Source organism: Mustela nivalis (assembly GCF_964662115.1).
Source record: "Mustela nivalis genome assembly, chromosome: 17".
Classification (NCBI taxonomy): domain Eukaryota; kingdom Metazoa; phylum Chordata; class Mammalia; order Carnivora; family Mustelidae; genus Mustela; species Mustela nivalis.
In genome coordinates, this window is record NC_139036.1 from 41,151,792 (window position 1) to 41,166,827 (window position 15,036).

The 15,036-nt window shown below is 59.1% G+C and overlaps 1 protein-coding gene across 3 annotated transcripts in view; it reads left to right on the forward strand.

The window, feature by feature from the left end:
• Positions 1–1,425: 1,425 nt before the first annotated feature.
• Positions 1,426–15,036, forward strand: part of RARA (retinoic acid receptor alpha) — a 44,390-nt gene continuing 30,779 nt past the window's right edge. The window contains exon 1 of one of the 3 annotated variants that reach the window (XM_082705025.1): positions 1,426–1,629. The gene's annotated coding sequence lies outside the window, so the exon portion shown is untranslated. Of the gene's footprint in view, positions 1,630–10,588; positions 10,867–11,363; positions 11,419–15,036 lie in introns of those variants that run through there. The other 2 variants (XM_082705024.1, XM_082705026.1) reach the window with 2 other exon arrangements.

Consider the following 15,036-nt stretch of genomic DNA (forward strand, 5'->3'; position numbering starts at 1 on the left):
GGATATCCTGTGGCAGCTGAAGCTTGTGCTACTCTGTGAGCTCGGTTTTATCCTCAGTTTGAAGAGAGTAGTCTGTTTCCCTGTTGCCTACTCCTCCCCTCTCCAAATAACACTGGGCCCTTACTGGGCTTTACAACTGTAGTGGCGGCCCAGCTGAGATCTGAGGATCTCCAAGTTCTTTTGTAAACACTCATTAACTGCCTGGGAAGAACCAAGAGCCCTGGTTAACAGCTGGGAGGGAACTGAGGCACGTTAGGGAGAAAGGCTTGACCTGAGCTCACCCCATGGACTCCACCCTGGGGCCTCCATCCTTCCTGTCTAACTCCTTTCCTCAGTTCTCCCTGAAAGATGGAGAAAGAGGTAGATGCGATACAGCTGCCCTCTCCCCTTCTAGGAAGAGGCCATGCTTTCTCCCTGGCCTCGGGAATCAGTCCCTGATTTCCCCTGGCCCTTCACCCCATGACACTTTCCCTGCTCTGCTGCTGCTGGAGATCTGTGCAACTCTCCTTGCAAAATCTCACTCCAGCCCTCTGCAGACCTCCCATCACCTCCCACCCACCTTTCTTGGCCCACCAGACCCAAACCCCTGTGCCTCCTTTGGAGCCGCTGCGTAGCTCACCTATCCTAAATTGGGTCTGTAGCCTTGAAGTTGATCTAATTGTGCTAAGAGGCCCCTCTGACCCCTAACCCCCTAGATTTACCCCAAATGGTACCTGGGAAAATATTCTCTTTCTTTACCGTATTCACTCTGGTAAAGTTTCAGGATCCTATTCAGGGCTGGGTAGCGGCACTAGGACCTTAGCTGACCCCTAGGTTCTGAATTGTTCTTCCACTGACAATTGCTCTTTCTAGTGATGGGTGTAACTCGAAGTCCCCCAGCTCTACCTGTTCACGCTCTCACCTGTATGTGCATGTCTGCCCACCTCGGCACAGTCCCAGGTCCACACACCCCCCTGCCAGGGTATGAAACTCGACCGGTCTCAACTGCTATCCATGTTTTGCCGCCCTGTTATTTGCTGGGGGGGTGGGGGGAATCCCCCTCCTCCTCCTCCCCTGGGTGGCCTCCTAGGTATTTAGGAATAGTGGGAGGGAGATCCAGAGACCATGCTATGTCTATGAGGGGGCAGACAGGAGTGAGCACCTGTCCAAAATGAATGCCTCTATCCCCAAATTCTCAATGGCTAGGTGGCTTAGCAAGAGTGCTAAGGGAATCTTAACCCCCATCTTCAGCACCAAAGCCCAAATCATCCGCTGGGGATGGGCAGGAAGAAATGCCTTTTTCCTCCTGTCAAATATTATCCTATCCTTGGCTAAAGTCATTCCCCATGCTGTGTATTTGAGACTGAGGATTGTTCTGGTCCCCAGCCCGTGACTCAGATCGCCGGCTTTCTCCCAGTGAGTTCCTTCTGCCCCGTCAGTCAGCTCTGCACCCGCTGACCCAGTCAGGGCTGGTGGAAGAGGGCGGGGAGAGCCTACTGTTTGGTGAGTGGGCTTTAGGACCCAACGGGAACCCGTGCTTCTTGCAGCAGCCTAACCCAGAAGCAGGGGGGAATCCTGAACCGAGCTGAGAGGGCTTCCCCGGTTCTCCTGGGAACCCCATCGCCCCCCTGCCAGCACGCACCTGAGCAGGTAGGACCGCGCACACCCCTTCCCGATTCCCCCTGGGCCGCCTTCCGCCGGGCTTTCCCGCTGCTGATCTGGTCGTTTCCCTCTCGCCAGTTCAGGCTTTCCCCATCCCTCCTCCCCCACTGCTCACTGTGGTCCTGGGAGGTGGGGGCCTGGGAACAGTGGGGTGTCTGAGAGCTCGGAGCCCCCGCGCCCCACAGCGCCGTTCCTGCACTCCCCCCAGGCACTGCCCGATCTCAGGCTAAGAATGGAAAGTCGGGGGAAGGTCTGCCCAGGCCCCACGCCCTTGCACCCTCCTTTGCAGCGTTGCTTAATGCCCCTTCCCCCACCTCACCTCGACGGGAGAACTGGCAGTGTCGGGGCGGTAGCGGAGGGAGCGGGAGAGGGACCTGAGCCTCCCTGGGGGATTTCTCCGGCGCTTCCTCCTGGCCTCCAGTCCCCCAGAGCTCGGGACTTAAGCACCCCCCACATCCCGCCCCTGCCCCCAGATCCGTACTCACCTTGTAGGGGAACGAATGCCCCTTTCCAGGCTCCTCTTACACTTGGGGGGCTAAAGGCTTTGCTGGAGGGTAGTGGAGGTTGTGAGTGGTTTTTGGTGACCTGTTCCTCTAGGGAAAGTTCTTTCAGCTTAGAACCCCATCCCTGCCACGACCTCAGCACCTATTGCAAAGACAAGCCCCTCACCCCAGTGTGTGTGTGTGTGTGTGTGTTTGTGTGTGTGTTTAGACGATGTGGTTTTAAGATCTATAAGCTTTGCATAAAAGGTGGCTGTATGCATGGAAGGGGAGAAGTCCCAGAGTGTGGCCCAGGCCAGAACAGGCTCAGCCCAGATGGCTGGGGAAGGGGGTGTAGACCAGATCAGGGAGGCCACCCCGCCGTGCCAGCTCCCTGGATGCCTTGCCTTCCAGAGTCTCAGGCTCCTGGTGTTACCCCCAAGCTCCTGCGCGCCTGCAGGCTCTCTGGGAAAGGGCTGAATGGCACCCACTGTTTACAGCGGCTGATTTTTCCCTCCAGTCGGGGGCTGACAAAGCCTGCTCTCTGAAGATCTAGGGCATCTCATTCTGGTTTAGTGGGTTTGCAGGAGGGCCGTATGACTTGTCTGAGTAACTGTGTGAATGTGTGTATCGCCTCTGAGCGTAGCTGACTGAGGAAGAGAGTGATAGGAAAGACTGGTCACGCTTTGGGGGAACCCCTCTAGCTCTGTGTCTGGTGGAGTGGGCGGCTTGTCCCCATCTGGTAACTCCCTTGAGGTGTGGGGTGTGCTTTGCTCTTCTCCATGACTCCCCAGGTCCCCTAAGGGTTGGTTTTGGAGGAAAGGGTGGATAAGGGAGTGACTTCAGACTTAATTCTGCTCTTGACCCAGGAAGCAGAGCTTCTGAGTGTGAGCGGGTGTGTGATTTACCCTAACGGCTTAGTTTGTTCTTTCTTTCTCTCTTTCATCTTTCCTTCCTTTCTTCCTTCCTTCCTGTCTTTCTCTCCCTTTTCTTTTGTTTTCTTGTTTTTGCTGTTTTGGTGAGACAAGAAAAGAATTTATGTCAGTGAGGCCAACACCAGGAAGACAGCAGACTTAGTTTCTTCATTTGTAAACACACGGCGGTCAGTAGCAGGCCCCACTTGCCTGATAGGAACACCTCTATAAAGACCCCGTAAGACAATGTATCCGACAGCTAGGTGCAAATGGTAGTTATGAGGGGGCAGGGGGGGTTCTAAGACAAGATTCTTTTCCTAAATCTAGGTCAGTCTCCCTGCCTTGGCTTTCCTTCCCCCCATCCTTGCCCATCTGTGGGAAGGCAGAACCAGGCAGGCCATTGCCCCCAGGGCTGTAGAATTACCCTAATGCAGGGGGTAACTGTCACCAGAGAGCCTGTGGTCAGAGAGGACAGAGCTCTCCACGAGGCTTTTCTTCCTCTGGGGCTCCACACCTTCTCCCCTGAGCCCTGTCTCCACCTTCCTTCTGCCATCCCTGCTCAGCGTCCTTGTCCCTGTCTCTCCCCTGCCCAGTGGCCTCCTTGTCCGGCTCACTGGACAGGGGCCCTAATCGGATTGGACAGCTGAGATCTGTGTGACGGCTGAGAGCAGGCGGGAGGGAAGCCAGTGGGAGGATGGCACAAGGGCTGCCCCTGGCACTGTCCGGGCATCCCAGGCACCACCTTGGGCCCCGTGGACTCCTGGCTTGGCTTGGCCCCGGGGAAAGGGTGCCAGAGGAGGCTAGGAATGAAGAGTAGGGGAAGGGGAAACCCCAGGACCTCTTTGATCTTTGGTGGCCCTCATGTCACTATCTCTGACTGTGACCTGGAGGAGAGGACAGCAGGTGAGAGCCAGGCTTGTCCTGCCCCCTCCCCCATCCCCATGACCCCACTTTCTTCTCTCCTCTTGTTGGGAAATGTGTTCACTTTCCCCGCCCAGCCCCTTTGGCCAGTTCCCCCTTACGGGTCACATCTGGGAGCTGCTGGGGGCACTGTGTGTCTGCCTCACTGTGGGCTGTTTCCTCCCCTCCAAGGTATTTCTCTCACTCACTCTCTGGGCTGGGAGCCAGGACTCCTGGGTTTCCCGCCTGCCTCCTGGTGCAGGGCTACCCTGCAGGCCTCCAGAGAGTCGCTAAGCTGGTTTCCTTCTTCCTGCGTGGGGAGGGCCTTCTCCCTGGGCTGGGAGGTATCAAGAATCCCAGGTGGGCTGGGGTGGGGGCGCCACAGCACCCCGGCTCCTCCCTTCTCGCCTCTGACTCAGCTGGGGGGCAGCACATGCCCTGCCTGGCAGGCACAGCCGGTTCTCGCCTCCAGGCTTCCATCTCTGCATGTGGGCAGCCAAGATCTTCTGCTCTTCTTTTTAGCTTCTTTTCCCCCATGGTATCTGGGGGTGGCCATTGAAACCCCTCCGTACCCACACATTTTGGGGAGCAGGGGATTAGCATAATTGAGGCTGGGGGCGCTATTTTGTCTTCTCTCCAGCTGGGCCAAGATGAAGGAAACCAGCACAAACTTCCCCATGCCAATTCCTTCTGCCCTCAAAAGACCAGTCAGCGGAGCCAGGCCCTGCCCTCGCGGTGCCCACAATGTGGTTGGCACTGATTTGTCAGAAATTGGGAAGGTTTCCCTCTAGACTGCCTGCCTCCTCTCTCCTCCTCTTGGAGGGCAGGGACAGCTCTAGGATTGTAGGCACTTATGGGCAGGCCTCCCCCTAGGGAAGGGGTGTGGGATGCCCCTGAGATGGCCAAGTTGGCATGAGCCCCAGGCTGGAGTGCTGGACTTGGTGTGGAGCTGGGAGTTTGTGGGGGAGAGCAGGCCACGGGCCTCCCTGCCCCCCTCATTTCCTGCACTTTGGGCAGCTGTGGGCGAGAAAGGCTGCAGGGACTATTTTTAGTTGGTCTGTCCCCTGGCAGGAGGGACGTGCAGAAAAGCACGGGGCAGCAGAGGGGCTGGCCAAGGTGAGGGTGAGCAGGCAGGCGGAGGAGTGAGGAAGAGCCAGAGGGGCAGCAGACAAGGCAGAGAGGCGCATTGGGCTGGGGCAGGGCCTTGCTGAGAGGGTCCTGACCCATGTAGATGGGCCTGGCTGGGTAGGGGAATCCTGGGGACCCCCCTCTTGGGGATCTCTGTCCTACTAGACTTAGAACCCAAAGGGACTTTAGAGACCACCTAGACAATCCCTCTTCCTCACAGAGGCCTACACAGGGAGGCAAACAGAGCCAAACAGGCCTACACAGGGAGATGTCACTTTCCGTAGGACACTCCGCCAGTCATTGGGCTGCACTGGGGCCCCAACCCAGACCCCTTGCGCCAGATTTTCTCCCATCAGGGTCCCTTGCCGCACCTGGTTGTGCCTCCCTCCCCTACTGGTCTCTTTCCCTCTGCTTGTTTATGCAGGGTCTCTGGTAAGCCCCAGCTTGGTTTGCTTATAAATCTCCACCATGTGGAGAGAGAGCCTGTGTCCAGGCTGGAAGGAGGTCAGTGTTGGGGTTTGTTTAGGTGGCCTGTGGCCACTGGTGTGAATCCAGGTGCTGGGCGTCTTCCAAACAGGCTCACAGGCTGATGAGCTTGGGCTTGGAGACACCTTAGGGAAGGGCCATCCGGTCTCATTCCGTCTTAGAGACCCAGAGAGGGCCTGGATTTGTCCACAGTCCTGGGATGAGTTGAGGACAGACCAAGGACTAGGATTCAGCTTTGCAGGGTCTCCAGAGCCCCCATCCTGCCCCACCTAGATCCTTCTTATTATTTGCCAATGCCCCCAACAAAGGAGGGGAGCAGGCAGGAGAGGAGGTAGATTACCACAGGCTTCCAGTCAGAAGTGAACCCTCCTCCAAGTCCTGGGGGCAGGGACCATTGGCTGAACTTCAGGAGGAGAAAGTTCAGTGAATTATGGTCCATCAGAATACAGTCTCTTGCCTCAGTCTCATCCCCAGGGCCGGTATGTTGCACACAGACTCTGCTGGGAGTGGCGCCCCCTGGAGTTGTTCAGGGCTCTGTCTACGGAACCAGATGTGGTGCTTCTGTCCCCCACCTTCTTTCTTCCAGTCAGCGTCAGATGCAGCTGGAAGGAGGTGTTCCAGGGGGGCTTGAATCCAACACGCCCTCCCCCACCCTGCCTCCTGCCACTAGGCGGCTCCTAGTCCTCTGTTGCCCGCTCCCTCCCCACCAAGCCAGGGAGATGGGCCACTAACCGGGGTGCAGGAGCCCCTCCCCCTCTCTCCACTCAGTCTCTCTGTCTCTGGGGGGCTGATTTATCATGCCCCCCCCCATCAGGCCTGCTGCAGTGTGTGAGAAATCAATAGTGCAAATGGATTGAGGTTGTTCAGCCTGTCGACTCCCCTTGGGCCCCCCCAACTCTCCTGGGACTTGGCGAGTTACTCAGTCCCTTTCCAGCTCCGACCTCCACACCTAGTGGTTGCGGCTGGAGCATGGAGCGCAGGAATGACCCTTTCTGTCCATCTCTGTCTCTGTCCCTCTCATTCTCTTTCTCTCCTAGACTGGGCTGGCCTTAGCATGACAAATAACTCTTGAACATTTATTTTCTAGCCTGGGTGGGGTGGGGGTGGAGGGGCTTAACAGGGAGTAGGCTGCCAGCCAGAGGTGGGGGGAAGCAGGTGGGTGAGGGAGGCAGTGCCCAGGGAGGACTAGCTGGGGAGGGATTGGGTGACAGCCCACCCCGGCAGCCTCTGGTAACCCAATCCCTGCACCCCACCCTCCCGAGTCCCCTCCTGTTCAACAGCTTCAGCAGCTGCTGGCAGAAGCAGGGCTGGCAGAAGTGTGTGTGAGTGCATGTGTGTGTGTGTGTGTGCATATGTGCGTGTGCGTGTGTGTGTGTGTGTGTGTGTGCATGCTGCACGCGCTGGGGGTAGAGGGGGCTGTGGGGGTTGGTGGTGCTGCCAGGACATGTTAAAGGAGCCGCAGGGGCCTGGGTACAACTTGGGTGGCAGGAGGAGGTGGGGCCGGTGGGCGAGTGGGTGGTGAGTGACGGGCAGGGGGCAGGCCGCAGGGGGGCAGGGCAGCCCAGGGGTCTCACAAAACTTGTCTGCACTGGAACAGGGCCTGGTGAGCTAGGGGTGGGCGGTGATGGGGGTGCCAGGGGCGGGCACAGCCCCAGCTTGTCCTGGGATGCCTGTTCTTCACCAGGGGGCGCAAGTAGCCATGGAGGACACGGCCTGCCCCCGTCCGCCATCCCTGGGCTGTGCCTGCTGGGCATCACAGTCTTGGTGACTAAGTCACTTCTGTCCTGGGGCTGGCAAGGTGCCAGGCTCAGCTCTTCTCGGTAGGTGAGTCACTGCCCTGGCATCTCCCCCGGATGCAGCTGAGTCACCCGGCCATGCCTGCTGGGCAGGTGGGCACCATGCTTGGGGTGGGGTTTGGGGGGGCATGTGTGTAGCCCCCGGTGTCTCCTCTGATCTGTCTCTGGCATGTCCCGGCCCCACTCACAGCCCTGCATCGTGGTGCCAGGATGGTGTTTGTCCCCTGTGCTCTCTGGAGAGGGTAAAGGACAGGGCAGGAGGCAGCAGGGAGCTGCGTGGAGATGTTGGATTTGGAGCAGAGCGGGGGCGGCCAAGGAGGGGACGGTGGGTCAGAATTTCAGCTCTGCTGCTGGCAAGCTGGATGACCTTGGGTGAGGCAGTTTCCTTTCTGCACCTCAGCCTCCTAATCTGCACAGTGGCAACAGGGTTCCTGCCCCCAGTGACCCTTCAGGACTGCAGGGCAGGAGCATGCTTGTGGAAGGAGCTCCCCTTGGACTGAGGGGTTTGGAGGGCAGCCAGGGAGGGGATGAGAAGTCAGGCACTGGGCAGGTGCCAGCAGACCTCTCCCACCCCGCCTGCACCCGGGGGGTCCTTGGAGGGCAGTGCTTCCCGTCCTCTCTTCAAGCTACCAGGGCTGCTGTTCTTTAAGAGTTCCCCAGAGGCTGTGAGAGGGAGGCCTTGTTTTGCTGGAGGTGTGGACCCTCCTGGGGGGTCGCAGGGCTATTTTGTATCTCCTTTGGCTCCTGGATGCTCCCTTGGGTTTCCTCTAGTTTGGAGAAGGATCCCTGTCTGGGGAAAACAGTGGCTCAGGCTCCTTCCCCAGCCCATTGCCTTCTGTGTGTGGGAGGGGAAAGGCAGGCCCCAAGAAAGTGTGTCTTTCCTAAAGAGGAGCCTGTGGGCCTGTGGCTTTTCTCGGTCTCCTGGCCTTCTTTTGCCACCTGCACTTTTCTCCCCTTCTGTGGGAGGGTCTCTGCAGGTTGGGGGTGGGGACCCTGCTGTGGGTCCGGCACAGCTGGAGTTCAGCGGCTGCAGACTGGGGACTCCTGGCCTCCCACCTGGGAACCTCTCCTGTTTCCTGGAGTCAAGCCAGGGTAGGGCTAGACACTGGGTCCCCTGAGCAGGGGGTTGGTGCCCCAAAGGCCGGTGGGCTGTGTGCTTATACCTGTGGGTATCTGAGGGTCTGGCCCCCCCCATGGGGAATGGGCATGTGGGGGCATGAATTTCTTCCTTCATCAGCACATGGCCCTATTGCTCTGTCTGTTCAGGAGTGTGCCCCACACTCTGCTCTGTGACCTTGTGTGTGCACAAATGCATCTTTTATGGGCTTGTTCTGTTCTACAAAAAAATGTGGATACACGTGTGCCCTGCGTGTGCACGTGGGGGTGTACACATGTGTGCTCTGAACGTGCACATGGGTGTGCATATATGGGTGTCCTTCGTGTGCATTTACACATCTGAATCTCGTGCACACGGGTGTATGTGACTCCTCTGCGCTGGCCCGTGTATGTGAGGGCTGCCCTTCTCGGGAGGCAGCCTACAGCCTACCTGTGTTTATGCATACTTGCATTTTTGTGTTCGTGGTCCTTTCCCTCTAACCTTAGCTGGAAGGGATACTGGTGTAATCTGGGGCAGGAAGAGCCAGTGCGGGCTAGGGGTGGCTGGTGCAGAGTCCCCTCCCAGGCTGGTCTCTCACCCGGGTGACGCCCCCTGCTGCTGATTAGGCTCAGGCTGGAAGGCCTGGTTGCGCGGGGGAGGAGCGCTGGGGGGGAAGGGGTTAAGCGTCGGCGTCCACATCTGGGAGCCATTGGCGCATTCCTGCCCGCTGAGCGCATGTTTGCGGATGGATCTGGACGGGACAGGACGGGAGGGGCTGGGCGGGCGGTTCGCACCGGTGGACGGAAATCCAGAGGAGAGCGAGAGACAGCCAGGCCTGGAAGGCGGGAAGGGGCTTAGGGAAGCGCTGCCTGGGCACCCTTTCCTTGTGCCGGGCCTCAGAGCAGAGCGTCCCAACGACCCGGCTTGTCCTACCTACCAACGCGGGGAGGGGCTAAAGCAGGAGGGAGGCAGTCAGATACCCCACTTCTGCACCCAACTGTGCAGCCAGTGCGATAGTGGACGGAACCCCCGTGTCCTCTCCCGTCTTCCCACCTCCGGTTCCTAAGCGGGGACCGTCAGGCCGGTGGCTTTGAGAGCTCTGCCAGCCGGATCAGGCTGAGAGTCTCCTCACTGGGGTTGAGGCCTGGGAGTGTGACACTTCCCCTTCCAGTGGGAAGTCCTGTGGGGGGACTTGTGGTCACTTCTGGGGGTGGGGGTTGTTCCTTAGTGATTCTGATTTCATCCCCCAGGAGGCTGCTAGAGGTGGGGACATGATCCTTCCAAACGCAATGGCAGGCTCCGAGGCGGCCTGTGGCTGTGTTGGGGACTGGGGTCCCTGCGGATGGAGAGGGATTAGATCCTGGCCCCCTAGAACCGGAGCGTGAGCTTTCCTGGCTCCTCCAGCTGGGGCCACAAGAGAGACGCTTGAGTCTGATAGTCCTCTAGCACGGGAAGGGTGCTCCCGAGCGCCCCCTGCTAGCCTCTTGGAAGATCCGAGGGTCCTTGCCCTTTTTGGGGAAGGGTACATGGCGCCGAGACGCTGGGGATTGGGTTGGGCCCGAGTTCCTGCGACCCGCTTGAGCTGGCGAGGTGTTAGGGGGAAGAGGAGAGGAGTTATTACTCGAGGGAGGTCTACTTACTCTTGCACTTCCTTTTTTTGCAGATGAGAAAATTAAGATTCAGAGAAAGGAAGGGACTTACACAAGGTCGCACAACTCTCAGTTCCAACTGATCCCTGGAGGATTATAACTATGGGAGTCAGGGGCTTGATAACCGGGGCCAGAATCAGTGTATTAACTTCCATATTATACCGCCTTACCTGGCTTAAGAGTGGGGCGTGTGTGTGTGTGTGTGTGTGTGTGTGTGTGATCTGTGCCCCAGCGAGTGTGGGTGTGTGTGGTTGGGGGCAGGGGATTGCGACACCACACACTGTTGTCCTTTCTCTACAGAGCCCTCTTTCCATTCTTTCCGCAGAACTTCTCTTAGTACTGAATCTCCTTTTGGGGTAGAGGGAGGGAATTCTCCCAGATTCCCACGGTCCGGCCTTCTACCAGGCACGGCTCCTTTAAGACTCGCCCTTCCCTGGTTCTGTTAAGGGAGGGCGTGATCCTGTGGGCCCGCCCCTAGCTGGTGATAGGTCAGTGGGCGGGCGGAGGCGGGCCTGGGGGGGGAGAGGGCCTCCCCTCCTGCTCTGCACCCTCCGCGCCCCCCCCCCCACCCAGTCTGGGGCTCCGGGTAAAGTTTCAGCCTCCGCACGTGACTCGCCATGGCCGCTGCCTTCGCCCCGCGCCCCTGAGCCTCGGCCCCCCAGACGGCTCCTCTCCTGGGACCCCGTACCCCTGACGCTTAGCAGCACTGAGGCGCAGGGTCAGGGCAGACGCCGAGCCCGCGGGCGCCCTGGACGGATTGCTTCCTCCCGCTGTGAGGTAACCTCTGCCCCGGGGATTTTGGAGAGCTGGGTCTCCCGCCGGCTTCGGAGCCCGGTGGCCTGCCCCAGATAGGAGCTGCGGGCGGGGATCCGGTGCCGGGCGGGTTCCGAGGGGAACCCGGGGTTTCCTGGGCTTCCTACTCCGCGGCGGCGGAGCCCAGGGTGGGGGAGCCCAGTCTGTGCGTATGTCTGCGCCGGAGTGTTCGCGCGCAGCCGTGGGGCATCTGGGGCCGTCTGCCGCGCGTGTCCCCGGCGCCCGAGCTGTGGCAAAACCGCCGCTGGGAACTCCTACTCCCTCTCTTTTTTCTCTTCAAAAACAAACAAAACAAAAAGACTTTCAAACCTGTTTGGGGAGAGATCGGATGCCCAACGGACTAGCCCCCTCCTTTCCCTCCTGTTATCTGAGCTGCCCTGTGGTTTGGGGAGAATCAGCCCGGAGGCCCACCCCCACCGGAGCAGCCGGCTGGGGGGCGGGGCCCGCTCAGCTGGTGTCCCCCGTGGAGTGAGGGAGCCGACTGAATTGGGTGCGGAGTCAATGCAGTCAGGCGAGGCAGGTCTCTGGGTCTGTTGCTACTGTGGGGTTGTGGAAGCTTTTTGGGGTGAGGGGAGGACGGAGTGGACTGCTTGTCTTTGCTTTGCTGAGGTTGTATGGGACCTAGTGCCACCCACGAGGAGGGGAAGCTGCTAGCCAGATGTGTATGTGGAAGGGGGGGCGCTGGAGAAATCAGCTTGGCTGAGCCCTCCCTCTTCTCTGGGCACTGCCCTATTGTCAGGCTGCTCAGTGGGAAGGGGGGCAGGCCACCAGTGTGCTAGGCTGGGGATGAGGACCAACTTCTGTGAAAATCAGATAGAAAAAGACCCGAAGCCTTCGGAGAAAATTTTCTGCCTCTGTCCATCCTCTCTTGGATAGGGTTCCAATGTGCTGGCATGGTGGGGTACCCTCCGCACTCACTTGGGGCCAGCTCCCTTCTCTTTTGCCACATTGCCTTCTGTCTTCGGGCTGTGTGCACATGTGTGTATGTATATGTTCTTAGAGGGTCTTGGTCTTGTTCCTGACAACACTACCCCGCCCTGGAGCTTTGCTCCTGGCCGCCATCCCTCCTCCACTTGCCTGGGTGGGAGATTCAGTGATGACTCTTGTCCCCTTCCCTGACTGCAGTGGTCACCCGGCAGGGTCGCTCTAGGGAAGTAATTCAGTAAGGATGCCAGGTCTTGCTACAAAGTGGGCTCAAGCCCCAAACTCTCCTCCAGGGCCTTGTGCTTGATGGGGAGGCTGGGTCGGGGAAGCCCCAGATTGGAGTGGAGATGGCTTGGCACCTTGGGGCTTCCCCTGTGGGGGGTGGAGATGAGTCTGGGGGAAGAACAAGAGAAAGAGTATTTGGAGCTGGAGGAAGTTGGTGAGGGGGAGGTCAGGGAGTTTGCGCTATGAAAGATCTTAGTGCACTGGGAGGGGCTAGGACATCAGTTTGCTTGGGAGTCTGGGTCATGTTGGTCCTGAGATGGAGCGGTCGCTTGAGTCAGACTGCATTAGGCCCTTGGGAGCTGAGGACCTTAGCTTTAGAGCTTGAGGGTGTGAGTGAACGTGCATGAAATGGTCACGGCAGGAATTTCCCCAACAGACTGGTGAGGGCAGTATGGATGAAGGAGCAGTTCTGAGAAGACCCTGGGCTTGGAATGGCTGACTCCTGGCCATCTCCTCCTATAAGTCCTAAATTTCCATCCTTTGTTTGACCCTAAATGCCCCTGCTACCATTCTGGGACACTTTTCTGGTCCACCTCCTACTCCCAACCATGTGGCAGCCTGGCAGGAAGCTAGCCGTGGGCAGCCCCCTCCTGATCACCCCTGTGCCTCCCCCACTGGGCACAGTCACCCACATGTGCCATGACGTGGTTCCTGCTACCTCGTCTGGTGTGGGGGAGAGGACACGGTCTGAGTGGCCCTTCAAATCTGTTTTCGGGGCATTGACCTAGACCCTAGTTAATTACCTCCCCTTCCCTAAATCCTTTGGTCTTAGAAGCTAGCTTTGCACCCCCCCCACCACGGACCTTTCCCCCAACCCACTTCTTGCTCAGATTCCAGGTTCTTTAGTGGGGTAGTTCTCAGAGCTGTGCGACTTGAAGGTGGGACATGCTCCAGAATACAAAAGCTCAGTGCCCAGTTCCCTGTCCTTTGGGTGGTATGGGCTGGGGCAAGGCAGGACCCGACCTGGGCTGGGCTGAGGGGTGGCTGTATTCGGCCTTTCTGGAGGTCTGTTTAGGAGCAGTGTCCTGGATCTAGGATGGTAGGCATCTGGGGAAGGTAATCCTGTCCCTGTGAAGAATGAACGTGGTAATCTCTGCTTGCCCAGTGCCCCACACCCCTTTCTGGTGGCAGTGGTTTGGGGAGAGTGGGAAGCTGGCAGGGTCCCAGGCAAGACGGCCAGGGTAGTTTTGACTTACTGGGTTTTGGGAAAGGAGTGTAGCAACTGATACCCTAGCTCCCAGGGCTTTGGCTGCGCATCCCCTCTGATGCCTGCTGTCTTCCCTCCATTCCCCTCTCCACCCTCTGGCTGCTGTCTAGAGCCCACACGGTTTGTAGGGGGATGGAGGGTGGGGGCGAGGGCCTGGATCTCTGTGTGTGTCCAGGGAGTGTGCTGGGGATTGGCAGGATTGGCTGAGAGTGTCTGGGTGTCCCTACAGGGTGGGCGGCATGCGGGGACCAGGCCCAGAGTGTGAGAATGTGTCAGCAGCGGTGTTTCTGTCCCCGTCTGGGTCTGGCTCGGGTGTGGGTGTCTCTTGCTCGTCTGGATCTTGCCTCCCGCTCCAGTCCCCGCCCCCCCCACCCCCCAGCTGGGACCGCCTGCTTGCTCTCCCTCTCTCTCCGCAACTGGAGCCTCCCTTGCCTGTTCCTGGAATTTGGAGAGGAGGAGGAGGAAGAGGCAGGCAGACAGACCTCCCACACTCTAGCCCGCCCGCCTGGCATCATGGGGAAATGAACTAGGTGCTAGAGAACTCAGGTTTCCCTGCCTTCTCCAGACCCACTGACAAACGTCACAGAGTCTAGGGAGCCGGGTCTTACAGAAGGGCCTAGAGCTGCCGCCGCCTCCACCTGCCTGGCAGTCATGCCTCCTTCTCCCACCCAGCATCCTGCCTGCCTGGCCCCTGCTGGGACCTCCAGACACCACTGTCAGCCCTGGGGAGCGGGTGGGGGATTAGACTGCTGCCAGGCTGGCCAGCACCTGTTGCCAACCCCCAGCCCTGTAACTGGAGCTGGCCATGGAGGGGGCTACAAATGACAGGTGGAATTTCCGCAACCAGGCACCCCCGCCCCCTGCACTGGATATGCTTTTCCCTTCCGGCCCCGGAACAAGGAAAGCCTGCCCCCCCAAGTGTCAACCTGATCTCATGGATGATGTCCCAGTCCTGCCTGTGGGGGCAGGGCCTGAGAGGTGGGCAGAGGAATGAGTTTATTGCTGTTTGCCCAGTGACCCCCCTACCCCATTCTCTGGCTGCAGAGCTGGGCTGGCCTTGTTTAAGTTAACTGAGCTCTGCTGCTCTGGGAGGGCTGGGGGGCATGGGGGTTGTGGATGGGGGTGGTTCTCTGTTAATGTTTTAATTGCATAAAAACTGGGAGCTCAGCTCCCGACCAGTGGGGAGTCTGGGTCTGGCTAGCCGCCCAGTTTGGGCTAAATATAGTCTGGGACATCTGCAGAGAAGGGGAGGGGGGGTGGAGGGAGGTTCCATTCCCCCCACCTTCCGCCAAGGTGCCCTCGTCTGGGCGGGCACCTTGGAGCAGGGAGGGGGGATTCCTCAGCACAAAAGGCAGCGGAGAGGCGGCGGGGGCTGGGTACAGTTGGGATCTCGCCTGTCTGGCGGCCAGCAGCTGCCTGAGATGAACCCGGAGGCTCAGGACAGAGCTGGAGTGGGGCGCACAGGCTGGATCCAGTGGCTCTGCTCCCCTCCCCCTAGAGCTGCTTGAGGTCAGGCAGTCTCTGCATGTCACCGTGCCCGGCCTGTGTGTCACTATGACCCACTCACTGTGGGCCTCTGTGTACACACCTACCTAGGCGTGGCTCCCTCCTGGCCCCTCCCCCAGAGCCTCTGTCCCCTGGGTCCTACCGCAGATCCCCAGCCCTCCTTCCTTCTGTCCCTTGGCCCACAGTGAAACCTCCAGCCCAGGAATCGAGAC